The sequence below is a fragment of the Pan troglodytes genome, chromosome 15 (assembly GCF_028858775.2).
Source record: "Pan troglodytes isolate AG18354 chromosome 15, NHGRI_mPanTro3-v2.0_pri, whole genome shotgun sequence".
Taxonomy (NCBI): domain Eukaryota; kingdom Metazoa; phylum Chordata; class Mammalia; order Primates; family Hominidae; genus Pan; species Pan troglodytes.
This window is the reverse complement of record NC_072413.2, coordinates 25062767-25077123: the sequence shown is the minus strand read 5'-3', so window position 1 is coordinate 25077123 and position 14357 is coordinate 25062767. Positions and strand designations below refer to the sequence as shown.

The following is a 14357-nucleotide window of genomic DNA, read 5'->3' as shown; positions in this document are numbered from 1 at the left end:
TCCAGGATCATTATGTCTTTTCTTATTTTTGTTGCCTTCAATTTTATTGCTAATTATATTGGTACAGAAGGAGGACTAGCAGAAGGGAGAATTGCATTTTTTAATTTGGGTAGTGTTGCACATATTAACAATTATTTTGGCAAATGTTTTGTATTTCTAGAGATTGATATTTTAAGCTGTAATGAGATTTTAGGATTAACTGTAACTTGTATTTATCTATTTTTCCCACCTGCCTTTTCCCCAATGAAAAGTAACACTGACTCAAGAGTTTTTCTTTTTGTTTTATGATAGATTATCCACCCCCAACTTTTTTCTTTTCGTCCTAAATGTATAGTAGTAATAAAATAGGCACAATTTGCAAAATACAATTTGGGGGTGATAATTACTTTCACACGTGATACTTTTAAAAAATAATTTTAATTATTTTAAATAAAACATTCCAATCCTTTATTATTCAACTTGCAAAATTCAATGTAAGCATTAGTTTTTCAGAAAAATGCATTTTGTAAAATGAGGTATAATTTCATGACAAAAAAAAATTACAGATGGGAGGGGCGGGTGTGAGGATTTTTACTATTCTAACCAGCTAGTATGAGAAAAGCAGTTCTCCAGAAGTACAAATCAAATGGTGGGAAGTATTGAATGTTTTCAAAATGTTATATAATTGCTTAATTGCCTCACTCTCCTAAATGGTTCCCTGTGTCCCCTCAGGCAAATAAAGCCTTCATTACCCTAACTGTAGAAGGGATCTAATCACCCTGGGGAGAATATGCATATAATTTGAAATATATAAGCATTAATGATATAATAATGTGCTCAGCAACAGGTATATCACTGATTCCATCTATATTTCCCAGATAAAGGAATATGTATCCAGAGAAAGGTGTATTTTTCACTAAAAATAATGAGACTGATAACAGTTTAAAATTATTTTTAGTTATCTAAGCATGCATTTAAAACAGGAAGACAAGTTATGATTCTCAAATTCTCACAGATATGATAGTGTCTTTTATCAATCTTTTGCAGAACTAATTACTAAGCATCTAAAAGTACTCATACTAAAACTAATATATTCACACTATGGTCAGGATTAATATTTTAGTGTTGTATGAAGAATGAGAAAAGATAATCTTTACAGACCTAAAATATGTTTGGGCATTTTTAAGAGCCTTGGCAGCCAGTGACACTTTGCTTTTAAATATTTTAATTATTCTTTACTACAGTAAGATATGGTAATCTGGGGAAAAAATATTGTTTTTCTAGGAGAAAGAGAAGCAAAAAAAAAAAAAGTGGAATAGAAATCAGGAAAACTTCTCATCTATGTCATTGCCAATATATAGAGTTATCAAGTAATAATTCATAAAATCATAGAACTGGAAGAAATCTTAGTGTTCCATTCAGTTCACACTCATGCCTCCTGGAAGTTAAGTAGAAAATAAGAAAAAAAGGAAAAACAACTATAGACTCTTGAATAAAAAACAGCAGCTCGGCCAGGCACAATGTCTCATGTCTGTAATCCTAGCACTTTGGGAGGCCAAGGTGGGCAGATGACCTGAGGTAGGGAGTTTGAGAGCAGCCTGGCCAACACAGTAAAATCTCGTCTCTACTAAAAATACAAAAATTAGCCCAGCGTGGTGGTGGGTGCCTGTAATCCCAGCTACTCGGGAGGCTGAGGCAGGAGAATCACTTGAACCCAGGAGGTGGAGGTTGCAGTGAGCCGAGATCATGCCACTGCACTCCAGCCTGGGCGACAGAGTGAGACTCTGTCTCATACAAAACAAAACAAAACAAAAAACAAAACAAAAAAACCCAGCCGCTCATCAACCTCTGATACTATTTAAAAATATTCATGATAATTTTGGCAACCAAAGCAGGTAGAGCTCCTTTTTTGCCACTTCATCAGACATAAAATTAACAGTAATAATAATAATAATAATAATAAATTAATTAAAATACCAGAGAAACACAACTCAGCATACTGGGGATCATCTGACGGGAACACTTTATTTTACAGATAAGATGACCATCCCCTGTAAATTGTGGCACGTGTTCTCCATGGCTACATAGATAGAAAAAACAAGATGCAAATGGAGGGACATTACCTGGCAGGCCAACATCCGTTTTAGGACACCAAGCTAGTAATCAAGCTTGCTCTATTATTAGCTATTAACACTTAAGTGGTAGCAGAAACTAACAGGAGTCTGAAAATTCTAGAACTTTTAGTTTATTTGACAAAGGGAATCATGATCTTGGCCTCTAGGGCATCTCAGATGTGGCACAGAAGTCATTTATTTTGATGTCTACCAGCCTCTCTTCCAGCACTCTGACCTCCTACAGATGACTGCTAATAACTATACCCAAATAAAAAAACATTTGGAAGGGAAAGTTCAAATGTACAGATTTGGTACAAATATATATTAGCAGGAAAATTACATATGTATATATCTGGTGGAAAATTAATCAAAATATTATTTATTACAGATATATATATATATATATAGCTAATGTACTATTTGACATAACCTATGGTCATTATTGAAATTCTTTAGATCTGTTCTTTGGGTATTCTATAAGAAGGTTAAGATTCGTAATGTTCGCCACCATCTCAATAGATTTTTTAGATATTTTTCTGATTTTACTTTTAATACAAACCACTATTAAGACAAGAAACAAGCCAACAAACAAATACATTTCCCATGGTAACTGGAACTCATTCTCTCTACCACAGATCACCAAGAAAGCAAAGTGTATTCCATCTGCATGACAGTTTAGGCTGTGAATACCAAGAATCTAATGTTATGACCTAAGAAATCTGAGGTGAGAATGTTCTTTAAAACAGTCTTGACAGATACACATAATCAAGATGTCATGTTGCTGTGGCATACCATACCCACATCCATGTGAAACACAACCTGTAGAAGAAAACAACAGGAAAAGACAGAGTCATTCTTTGGCCGATACCTTATACATTGCATCACCACCAAATGTTAAGTAAACAAGAAAGCAGATTTTAACCAGGGGGGTAAAAGTCCTTTATCTAGAGATCTTTATTTAAAGTTTTATTACAAACTGGGAAAAACAAATGTAATTATATTTGCTTTCAGAGAGGGATCAGGCTTAATACATTTATATAAATGTAGCCTTCCTAAGAAAATAGATATTTAAGCTTTGGTTCCTGGGAGTTCCTAAAACTGAGGATGAAGGGAAATTGCCTTTGGAATGAGTTACACAACCAGAATGAGCTTCAAGATGAACTAAGGGAATAGGAAGAAAAAACAAATATAACCTATCACTGAAACTGTATTAACTTTATATAACTATAACATTGTCATCTAATGAAAAATGTTATGAATTGAAATTTATTTGATTTATTGACTATACTTCATACAATTATTCAAAATATTTCCCATCTGAGCTATTAGTATTTTGTAGAAAGAATGTTTCCAAATATTTAAAAAACAATCACATTCTTAATAAGCTCACAAATTATACTACAATTATTGCAAAAAGTTAATAGATAAATGTGGGCTGGTAACTTACTTTTACAGAAATAACAAAAGTAAGCTCAGATAGTCTCCATATTACAATAAAGACTCTTCCATAATTGAAACGCAAATGCTTTTACTTACAAACACATGCAGTGAATGTTGATTAGCGACTTTGGGTGTATTTAACCTGTAATGAGGGCTGATGCAGTTAAGACTTGCCCTAGACAGGACACAAAAAGTTCAACAGCGCAATTCCATGACTGGAACAAAGATGGAGTTTCATCATTCAAGGAGAATGCTCATAGATTTAGCCATTATTGATATGCACCTAGATGTTAACTCTTTCTTAAAGCTCTCTAAGTAGTCCATTTCTAACTTGTCTTCTGATATGATCTCATCTCAGAATCTACATGACTTTAAATTTAAAAATTCTTATTGAAATAACTTCACTTCTCTATATTTATTCAATTTCTCTCACTCCTATTCTCAGGTGAGGTGATAATCCCATATTCACCATCTTCAAAACAATTTATTTTTTTTTTGAGACAAAGTCTCACTCTATTGCCTAGGCTGGAGTGAAGTGGCGTGATCTTGGCTCACTGCAACCTCCACCTCCCAGGTTCAAGCGATTCTCCTGCCTCGGCCTCCCTAGTAGCTGGGGTTACAGGCACCCACCACCACGTCCAGCTAATTTTTGTATTTTTAGTAGAGACGGGGTTTCACCAATTATATTTTTAAAAGTATTTATTTAGGTCATCTGAAAAGCAGACAGCAAGATGGGAGTAGACTTACTTTTTTTTTTTTTTTTTTTGATGGAGTCTCGCTCTGTCACCCAGGCTGGAGTGCAGTGGCGTGATCTCGGCTCACTGCAAGCTCGGCCTCCCGGGTTCACGCCATTCTCCTGCCTCAGCCTCCCAGGTAGCTGGGACTACAGGTGCCCGCCACCACACCCGGCTAATTTTTTTTTTTTGTATTTTTTTTTAGTAGAGACGGGGATTCACCGTGTTAGCCAGGATCGTCTCTATCTCCTGACCTCGTGATCTGCCCGCCTCGGCCTCCCACAGTGCTAGGATTACAGGCATGAGCCACCACGCCCGGCCAGATGGGAGTAGACTTTCAAGAGATTCTGCAGTTAGAAACAACTGCAAAGAATAAAGAGGAGAAAGCAGGATCAGGCAGAGAAATCCTTCAGACTGCAATGCAGATCTGATGTTGTTGACAAGAAAGGGAAAGAAAGAGAGTGGGGCAGGTAGAGTCTCAGACTGCAGTGCAGCTCTAAGAAAATCTGAGCCAGAAAGACAGGAGTCCCCAAACCAAACTTTCCTACTAGGGAAGTCCAATGTCTCATCAGAATGGGCCACCATCAGATGCTTTCAACAGCAGAGCTCAATGGTGCATTTCTGTCTGCCTTGGTAGTTTTGGACTCTTCCTGCATCTCTATGAGGATTGTAACCTGGAATATGAAGACACTTTTACTTTGTAAATGCCCAAAAGTGAGGCAAGAATCTATCAACTTACCTTCCAATTGGAGATAGGAATTCTATCAGTGTCACCGCGACTAAGGACTCAAACCAACACAATTGCCTTATGACAAACACTATATTTAGAATAACACAGCTCTTCATTCACATGGGGAATTAGAAAAAATCCCTGAGGACTTTATTCTCCATTCATAAGGATGTCTCTTTATTTTTCTCATGATTGATTAAACATATCTTGGAATAAGTTTTTCAGTAAGGGTAACATCCTTCTTCAGAATATGCATATGTAAGAACTCCTTTCCATCGCCTTTGCAGATACACACCAACTTGACTGAGAGGAAATAAAAGAAATAAATAGTCAACGATACTGTTCCATAGGCGAGGCACATTTCCCCCCCATTCCCCCACCACCACCCGCATAATTCTTAACAGACCAAGGTAGAACTGCAGCTATTGCCAAGTGTGAAGGGATGTGGGGTTTGAGGATGAGACACTCCAAAGTCACTGAGGAACAACCAGAGAAATGAACTCAACTACATATAAACTGGTAGTTACTTGAACTTGTTTTATCATACATCATTTTACTCTCTTATTTGGAGAGGTTAGGAGGATAAAAATCATACAACATAGACTCCTTTGGAAACCGGGTTTCTAGATGTGAATTAGCTGCATTCACATGGCATTTAGGGGCAGTGGTGGCTGGCAAGCAAGTTTTGACAGGAAGGTTTTTGCTTCAGACAGGCTGAATGTTCTGCTCCCTCGTCATCAACCATCAGCATATATGATGGCAGTGGAAGTAGCCCTGGGAATAGCAGGGATTTGCGATCTTATAGCAAAAAGTCTAATGATAATCTGCTTGCAATGCTTTTCTAAAAAAGTAATTCCCTGTAGAAAGCCTCTTTCTGCATGGTTTTGTTTTTTCTGAACAGAAACCTTAACTAACACAATGATCATGCTATAGAACTGTGTGTGTGATAGGGAGGTAAATGGATGGAGATCATAAGGTGGAAAGCTATGGAATAACTGTACTTGCATCAGGATGGAAGAGCATCATGGAAAAGTCATGATGCTGCTTATTGAAGACTAAGAATCTTCCAAAGAAAGGAAACCTAGTTAGTAAATTCTGGGGTAAGAACATCCTGGAATGAAATACAGAGATGATGGGCATGTAAAATGGTGAATTTTCTATGAAGTCAGGTAGTTCCTGAATGGATTAAACAGAATTCAGATATTATCTAGAAATTTCACTCCTAGGATATATCCAATAGAAATGAAAACATATGTTCATACACAAACTTGTACACAAATGTTTATAGCAGTTATTTATAATAGCCAAAAGATAGAAACAACCCAAATGTTCATCAATGTACAAATAGATAAATAAATGTGGTATTTCTATACAATGGCATATTACTTGGCCATAAAAAATGAAGTGTTGATACATGCTACAAGATTGATATGACTGAAAACATTATGCTAAGTGAAATAAGCCAGTTTTAAAAGTCCATATATGATATGAATCTATTCATAGAAAGTCCACAACAGAAAGATCTATGGAGAGAGTGGTTGTTTTCAGCCAAGGAAGGAAAAAGGGGTAAGGGTTTGATAGTTAAAGGGTTATGGGATTTCTTTTTGAGGTGGTGGAATAGTGGAAAAGTCTTTCCAGACACAAGAAACAGAGTAAGTCCACAAAAAGGAGTTGGTAATTTTATTTGTTCTTGCCTTGCTTTATTGCTGCTACTTTTTATAGGGTGTTGTTTTTAAAACATAGTGTATGTAAAACAATGCTACCCCTTCACAAACTGACATTTTTGCTTTCTTGTACCAGTAAGGCATAACCAAACTTGAAAACAACATGAAATCCTCTCTTACATCTTTCTTTTCATGTTGAAATTGCACTTACTCTTTTATTGTTTGCGTATTTTGATTTAGAGTTGTGTTCTGGTATATTAATTCTCTATTACTGTGTACCAAATTACCACAAATTTATTAGTTGAAGGTGACATCTCTTTATTATCCCACAGTTCATTAGTTCAAAAGTCTGGGCGCAAATGCCTGGATTCTCTGCTCAGGGCCTCACAAGTCCAAAATCAAAGTATCAGCCAATCTGTAGGCTGTAGGGAAGAATCTACTGTTAAACTCACTCAGGTTGTTGGTAGAATTCAGTTCCTTGCTGGCTATTGGATGGCAGTTACCCTAGGCTCCTAAAGGCAATTGTTTGGTCCTTGCATGTGGCCCCTTCCATTTTTAAAGCCATGAACACAACAGCATGCAACATCTTTCTTACACTTTGAATCTCTCGGATTTTCTTACTGCCACCAACTAGAGAAAACTAACTCTGCTATCAAAAGGCTCATGTGATCAGGTTAGGCCCACCAGAATAGTCTCCCTTTTGATTAGCTGAAAGTCAACTGTTCAGTGACTTTAGTTACATCCGAAAAATCACTTTTTCAATGTAAGGTAACACAACCAGGGCATACTCTTTTGTTACATTCACAAATCAAAAGGTTAAGGCAGGAAATCTTGTGGGGAGTCCATCTTAGAATTTGATCTGCTAAACCTGGTTTAGATGAAAAGATTTCTATGAACAAGTAAACTTTAGAAGTGCTGTCTAAGAAATGATAAGTAGGGTTTTCTTTTCTCTGCAGGACATCTCCACATTTTTAAATGGTTTCTGTACATTACGATTTTCCAAGAAGATAACAATCTGTGTTAATTTTTTAAAATTGTGTATCATGAGTCATTATATCAATGTAGTACATATGACCATCACTGTTCATAGGAAAATTAAACTGAGTAAAAAAATATTAGAATCAACCACAATAGGTTAAAGGTATTTTTGTGAATGATTTTATACTCATCATCCATATATGTATGGTTTATAATGTATCAGGTAATGTCCTAAGAATTTTACCAAAAGCAACATATTTTAATTTAGTAATAATCTTTAGTGATAAAGAAACAGAGGCAGAGAACTTTGCCAAATGTGACACAGGTAGCAAATGTTAAAGCTAAGATATGAAATAAGGTTCCACCTGGGTTTGCAGAATCTAACTACTATAGGGCAATGTTCTTAAGCACCACTCTAGTGCTAAAAGCTTTGTTCTTTTTTCACAGCTTTTATGTCAAATATATTTAATAAGTAACCTCCTATGTTTCCTAAACATAGATTACAGTAAAATCCTTTGTTGATTCCATCCTGTAGTTCATTGTGTATCTTGAGAAACATCATTTAGAGATGCTTTTGTTTATATGTATAATATAAAAACAAGGTGAATGGAATACTGCATGGCCATAAAAATTAACAAAATCTTGTCCTTTGCAGTAACATGGATGCAGCTGGAGGCTACTATCCTAAGTGAATTAATGCAGGAACAGAAAACCAAATACCACATGTTCTCACTTAAAAGTGGGCACTAAACATTGATTACACTTGGACACAAAGAAAGCAGCAAGAGACACACCAGCACCTACTTGAGGGTTGAGAATGGGAGGAGGCTGAGGATCAGAAAACTACCTCTCATGTACTATGCTCATAACCTGGGTAATGAAATAAACTGTACACCAAACCTCTGGAACACACATTTGTCTATGTAACAAACCTGCACATGTATCCCCTAAATCTAAAATAAAAGTTGGAAAAAAGACCAACAAGATAGATCTTATGCAGATGGTTCTAAATCAATTTCAGTAAATTAAAAACTTGGTTTGTAACTTCAAGGATTGCAAAATATTTTAAAACTCTATCTAAATAGTCCCTATTTTAAAATGCTTCTTGACTTATGATGGGGTTACATCCTGAGAAACCCATCATAAATTGAAAATATCATGAGTAGAAAATGCATTTAATATACCTAACCTACTGAACATCATAGCTTAGCTTAGCCTACATTACGATGCTTAGAACACTACATTAGCCCACAGATGGGCAGAATCATCTGGCAACACAGTCCACCATAGGGTACTGGCATTTACCCTCAAGATTGCCTGGCTGACTGGGAACTGTGGCTTACTGTCTCTGCCCAACATCAAGAGACAGTATCATACCACACATTCATAGCCCAATAATCAAAATTCAAAATTCAAAGTCCAATTTCTACTGAATATGTATAGCTTTCACACCATTGTAAAGTAAAAGAATTGTAAGCCGAACCATCATAAGTCAGGGACTGCCTGTATTTCAATATTTTTTAGTAGAATTAAGAGTAATACAATTTTCAATTATTATTTAGGTTTATAAGACAGTCCAGGAAATCACTGAAGTAAACAAAACAAAACAAAACAAAACAAAAAAACACCTCACTTTCCAGAGCTTGATTATACCATGGAGGCAAGAGTAAATGGCATTAAATCAATATCCTAATACATCAAGCAGCTTGTAGAAGCAATGAACTGGATTGCTGAGAACATTATGGAAGAATCTTAAAAACATACTGTTGAGTTAAAAAAAATGGAAATGGAAAAATACCTAACTAAAGCACAATATCATTTAGGTAAAGAGAAGGGGATCATCACACATACAGACAAATAAAGATGTCACTGTATTTTTTCAAAAACACATGCATATCTACAACATAATGGGTACATGTAAGATTTAAAAATATCTACAATATTAAAGGCACCACCAGCAGTGATTTGTGAACGGTCTCATGCCATCTGCCCACAGCTTCTTCCATGAAGCCTTGCCAAGTCCTGGCTCCATCTTGGAAACTGTCTGGCCTTCACTCCCAGGGGAACTTTGGCTGTTTTCTCTTGTCCCCACCTTCTGTCCTTGACCTGCATATTCACTTCTATTGATCATTTCATTCATTAATTAGACGTAAGATTAGCTATTGCACCACTCTGTTTAGCTGACGTGTATATCTTTGGAAAGTCTTCCAAGTAAAAGACAGTTCATATTACTTTTAATTTGTTATCTATGATACCAGTAATCATTTCTTCTAGAAGTTAGGCATCATGTCTTTGGTCAGGAAAGTGACTTTCTATGGTAACATGGTTTCTATAGGAACATCAATTTAAACTATACCTTTCAAAGCATATTTTCCTGAATACAAATTCTCATAAAAACAATGCATATCCATAGATTTTTGATGGCTAAAAAATAAAGTTTATGTATTTGTTAATCTTTCTCTGCTTATTTTATCAGGATACAGACTGAGGATATTTATGAGGTTTCACATCATATGTCTATATTTTGCAAAGCATTTTTTATTAATAATGACTTAAGAATTCCCTGAATGTATTTTAGGAGTCAGTTGTATAAACAATTACATGCAAATAGTTTAACTAAAATAACCTAATTATAAAAGAAAATTTTCCTATCTCAAAAGCAAAGAAATAACAGTCATGACAACATATATTATTTCTGTCATTCATTTATTATAATAGTCAAAAAATAACAACACTTCAAATTCTTGCTATGCCAAGTTCTGATGAGATTACTCTATTTTTCTTGACAGAAGATGTATGAAAAATTCTTATTGAACTTATAGCTAAGTGAAAATCCAGAAAAAAAGCTGGATATGTCAGCCAAAGAGAGTGACATTGCTCATTGTGAATGTTCAAGTTTAGTAATAAATCCTCCCTTCAGCGCACAAAATATTACTTACTGCAATGGGACTCAGTTCCTCAGCTTACAGTTTAGGTCATACATGTGTAAGCTTCTTGCTAACATTTTAATTTAACATTAAGAAATGTCTTCCAGATGTTATTAAGAAAATGTAATGGTACAGAAAAATGAAAGTTTGAACAATATTTGCTTTGATGAACAAATGGAAAACATAAATTTAAGAATACTTAAAATCTACAAAAAGATTGACTTCTCTGTGCAGACAGATGCACAATAGGTTACCTTGCAAAACTGAGTTGCTTACTGGTAACCCCAGCCTCTATCATGCTACGATAACACACTGTAAGTCTATATCATTGCCTAGATATCAGTATAGTCTCTCACATAACAAAAAAGTTCGTGGATGATATCATCAAGACAGTTACATTTATCAAGTTCAAGTAAAGTCTTATGAATAATATTTCAAAAATAAATATAATTTGTTTCCCCAGGAAATAGATGTGTCAAGTCTGCTATTGTGCAGGACCTTGGATTAATATCCATTTCAGTTGATAAGCTTCAGAAACAAATTATGCTTTCATCAATACTTTCCTTAATTAACTCTCATACATATTGTCTGTGTATTCAGATGGACTCTGCAGTGCTATCCTGTAAATTGACCAAAGAGGACAATTGATTGAGACTCTCAAAAACAAGCTTCCTTGAGACAAAAGAACTTATAGACCAAAAAGTCAAAAAGGCCTAAAGTATTCCAGGTATTTTAGCACAGATTCAAATCAAAAGTTGGTAATCATTCCAAAAGAATTACTGGGATTCATCAAGGAGTGTATTTTTGTACATACCTCCAGCGTTATTTACAGCTGTTACAGCTAAATTTCAGTAAAGATTCATTTACCCCAGCTTTCTCTCTCTCTCTTTTTTTTTTCTTATTTGCTCTTTGTTCCTTTGTAATTCCTGCCACAAAATTTAACCTGTTCTCTTAAAGTGTAACAATAAGATAGTCGGCCGGGCGCGGTGGCTCACGCTTGTAATCCCAGCACTTTGGGAGGCCGAGGCGGGCGGATCACGAGATCAGGAGATCGAGACCATCCTGGCTAACATGGTGAAACTCCGTCTCTACTAAAAATACAAAAAAAATTAGCCAGGCGTGGTGGCGGGCACCTGTAGACCCAGCTACTCGGAGAGGCTGAGGCAGGAGAATGGCGTGAACCCGGGAGGCGGAGGTTGCCATGAGCCGAGATCGCGCCACTGAACTCCAGCCTGGGCGACAGAGCGGGACTCCGTCTCAAAACAAACAAACAAACAATAACATAGTCATCAACTCAAATACATATATCTTTTTAAATTTTATATATAATTATATAAAATATATATATTATAATTATATATAAATATATTATTCTATATTCTATATTCTATATTATACATAATTTTATATACTTTTTATATACTTTTAAAATATACTTTTGTATACTTTTTTATATACTTCAAAAAATTTTTTTAAATTTTTCTCCTCTATGACCTGAGAGCTACTATGGAAGATTCTCCTTCCAATTATGATTGCCTGACCCTGTCCCTTTCTGTTCTCCTCTGACTTCTACAGCCATTTCTTCTCTATCTTTTCTCTTGGCTTCTTTTCCTCAATATATGCATCTTCACCCCATTCCCTTATCTCCTCCTTTTTTGTTATTGTTGTTCTTCTCCAGCTCTCTCTCACTAAATATTAAATATTTAGTGGCTTTAAATATTATTTATCACCAGGTACGGTGGCTCACACCTGTGATCCCAGCACTTTGGGAGACTGAGGCAGGCGGATCACCTGAGTTCAGGAGTTCAAGACCAGCCTGGCCAACATGGCGAAACCCCATCTCTACTAAAAATACAAAAAATTAGCCGGGCATGGTGGCAGGTGCCTGTAATCCCAGCTACTCGGGAGGCTGAGGCAGGAGAATCTCTTTAACCCAGGAAGTGGAGGTTGCAGTGAGCTGAGACAGCAACACTGCACTCCAGCCTGGGCAACAAGAGTGAAACTCCATCTCCAAAAAAAAAAAAGTGATTTCTCTATGGCCCACCAGCAAGCCTACATCCACCATCACTTTACTCCTTCATTCTCATTTCTAATTACCTATTTGTTTAATCTATTTTGAGACCATAACAGAATCTCAAAGGCCATATTCATAAAGTTGAATTTCCCAAATTCCTAGTTAAAATGAATTATCCTGTTTAATTCCCTACTTCAGTTAATGGCTTGGGCGTTTTCTCTACTCATCCAAGCTTTCAACTTAAGAGTTTTTAGAGTTTGATTTTCTTTTCTTTTTTTTTGTCTCACTGTTACCCAGGCTGGAGTGTGATGGTGCAATTACAGCTCACTGCAGCCTCAAACTCCTGGGCTCAAGGGATACTACTGCCTCAGCCTCCCAAATAGCTGGGACCACAGGTGCACACCACAGTGTTTGGCTAAGTTTTTTATTTTGGGTAGAGATGGGGTTTCACTATGGTGCCCAGCTGGTCTCGAACTCCTGGGTTCAAGTTATCCTCCCATCTAAGTCTCCCAAAGTGTTGGGATTACAGGCTTGAGCCACCATATCCAGCCTTTTCTTCTTCTTCTTTTCTTTTTTTCAAACTTCATAGACCTTGCCTCCATCAATATAGTCAGTTGGGAGGCCATGTTGATTTTCCCACTGCAGTATTTAACATCTACACCATGTACCCCATTTCACTGTTACTGCCATCATTGTCTCCTTCCCATTATACTATATTAGGTTTTGTCAACATTGGTATAAATAGTTCACTGTATTAGAGCATTCTCTATAAAACCTTTTCAAGTCTCTTCTTGATCCTGGCTTTTTCCTTTTGAACACATAACTTAAACAGGTTAATCTCTTAATTTACAATATCTTAAAGATGATACAAAAACATTTAAATGGGCTGGGCATGGTGACTCACACTTGTAATCCCAGCAACTGTGGAGGCTGAGGTTGGAGGATCAGGAGTTGAAGGCTGCAGTGAGCTACATACACACCACTGTACTCCAGCCTGGGCAAAAGGATGAGACCCTCATCTCTAAAAAGAAAAAGAAAAAAAGAACTTTAAAATGGAACTATGATTGTCATCTCTAGGAGCAATACTTAATCATACAAAACTGGAAGTAGTTTAGGGTTAAAAATAGCTTCATAGTATAAAAGCTTTCAACATGCTGCATTTAACTTGAAAGCCTTATCCCCCCACATTCAGTCTTTCATTCAGCCATTTAATCATCAAATATTTGTTGAGTACTTCCTATGTGTCAGGCACTGTTTTAGGCACTGGGAATATACTACTAAGCAAAACAGACAACCTGCTTAAACGAATTATCCTTATACTCTAGGGGTACTGAGGGAGTAAACAAAAAATAAGTAACGTAAAGATTACCTACAACACTCTGTGTGCCACCATAGTCCAATATAGATAGGAGAGAGATAGGGTCCAAAGTGACAAATGCCACAGGGCCTAGAGAGAAACTGATTTCCTGTTAACAGCAGGAATCATATAGGCCACACACTGAATGAGAAAAACACTTTTTCAGTTTCAGCATTACATAGCATAACACAGTAGAACACAAGTTAAAGCAATAGCTACAGCTATAGAACAGAGCCTGTACTTCAGGTGCAAGCTAGTGCAATTACAAAGTGAAAGACTGGTAGTCTTCACCTGCTAGTATGAAAGTTACCATCCTAGCACTGGCATTAAGAAATTATCACCTAGTACAAGGCCACACTCTACTAGAATAACTTTTCCTTTGATCACACCTATTTGATAATTTCTCCAATTTTTTAGTGA

The 14357-nt window shown here is 36.2% G+C and overlaps 2 long non-coding RNA genes across 3 annotated transcripts in view; one reads left to right on the top strand and one right to left on the bottom strand.

The window, feature by feature from the left end:
* Positions 1 to 14357, top strand: part of LOC104001987 (uncharacterized) — a 49948-nt gene that overhangs the window by 10633 nt on the left and 24958 nt on the right. The window contains exon 3 of the long non-coding RNA XR_674000.4: positions 2729 to 2817. This is a non-coding gene — a long non-coding RNA (uncharacterized LOC104001987). The remainder of the gene's footprint in view (positions 1 to 2728; positions 2818 to 14357) is intronic.
* The window catches only part of LOC134808280 (uncharacterized), a 206151-nt gene continuing 196862 nt past the window's right edge, over positions 5069 to 14357 (bottom strand). Inside the window, exons 6-7 of one of the 2 annotated variants that reach the window (XR_010150896.1) lie at positions 13485 to 13601; positions 5069 to 5300 (exon numbers count right to left, since the gene is read on the bottom strand). This is a non-coding gene — a long non-coding RNA (uncharacterized LOC134808280). Of the gene's footprint in view, positions 5301 to 10334; positions 11187 to 13484; positions 13602 to 14357 lie in introns of those variants that run through there. The other variant, XR_010150895.1, reaches the window with a different exon arrangement.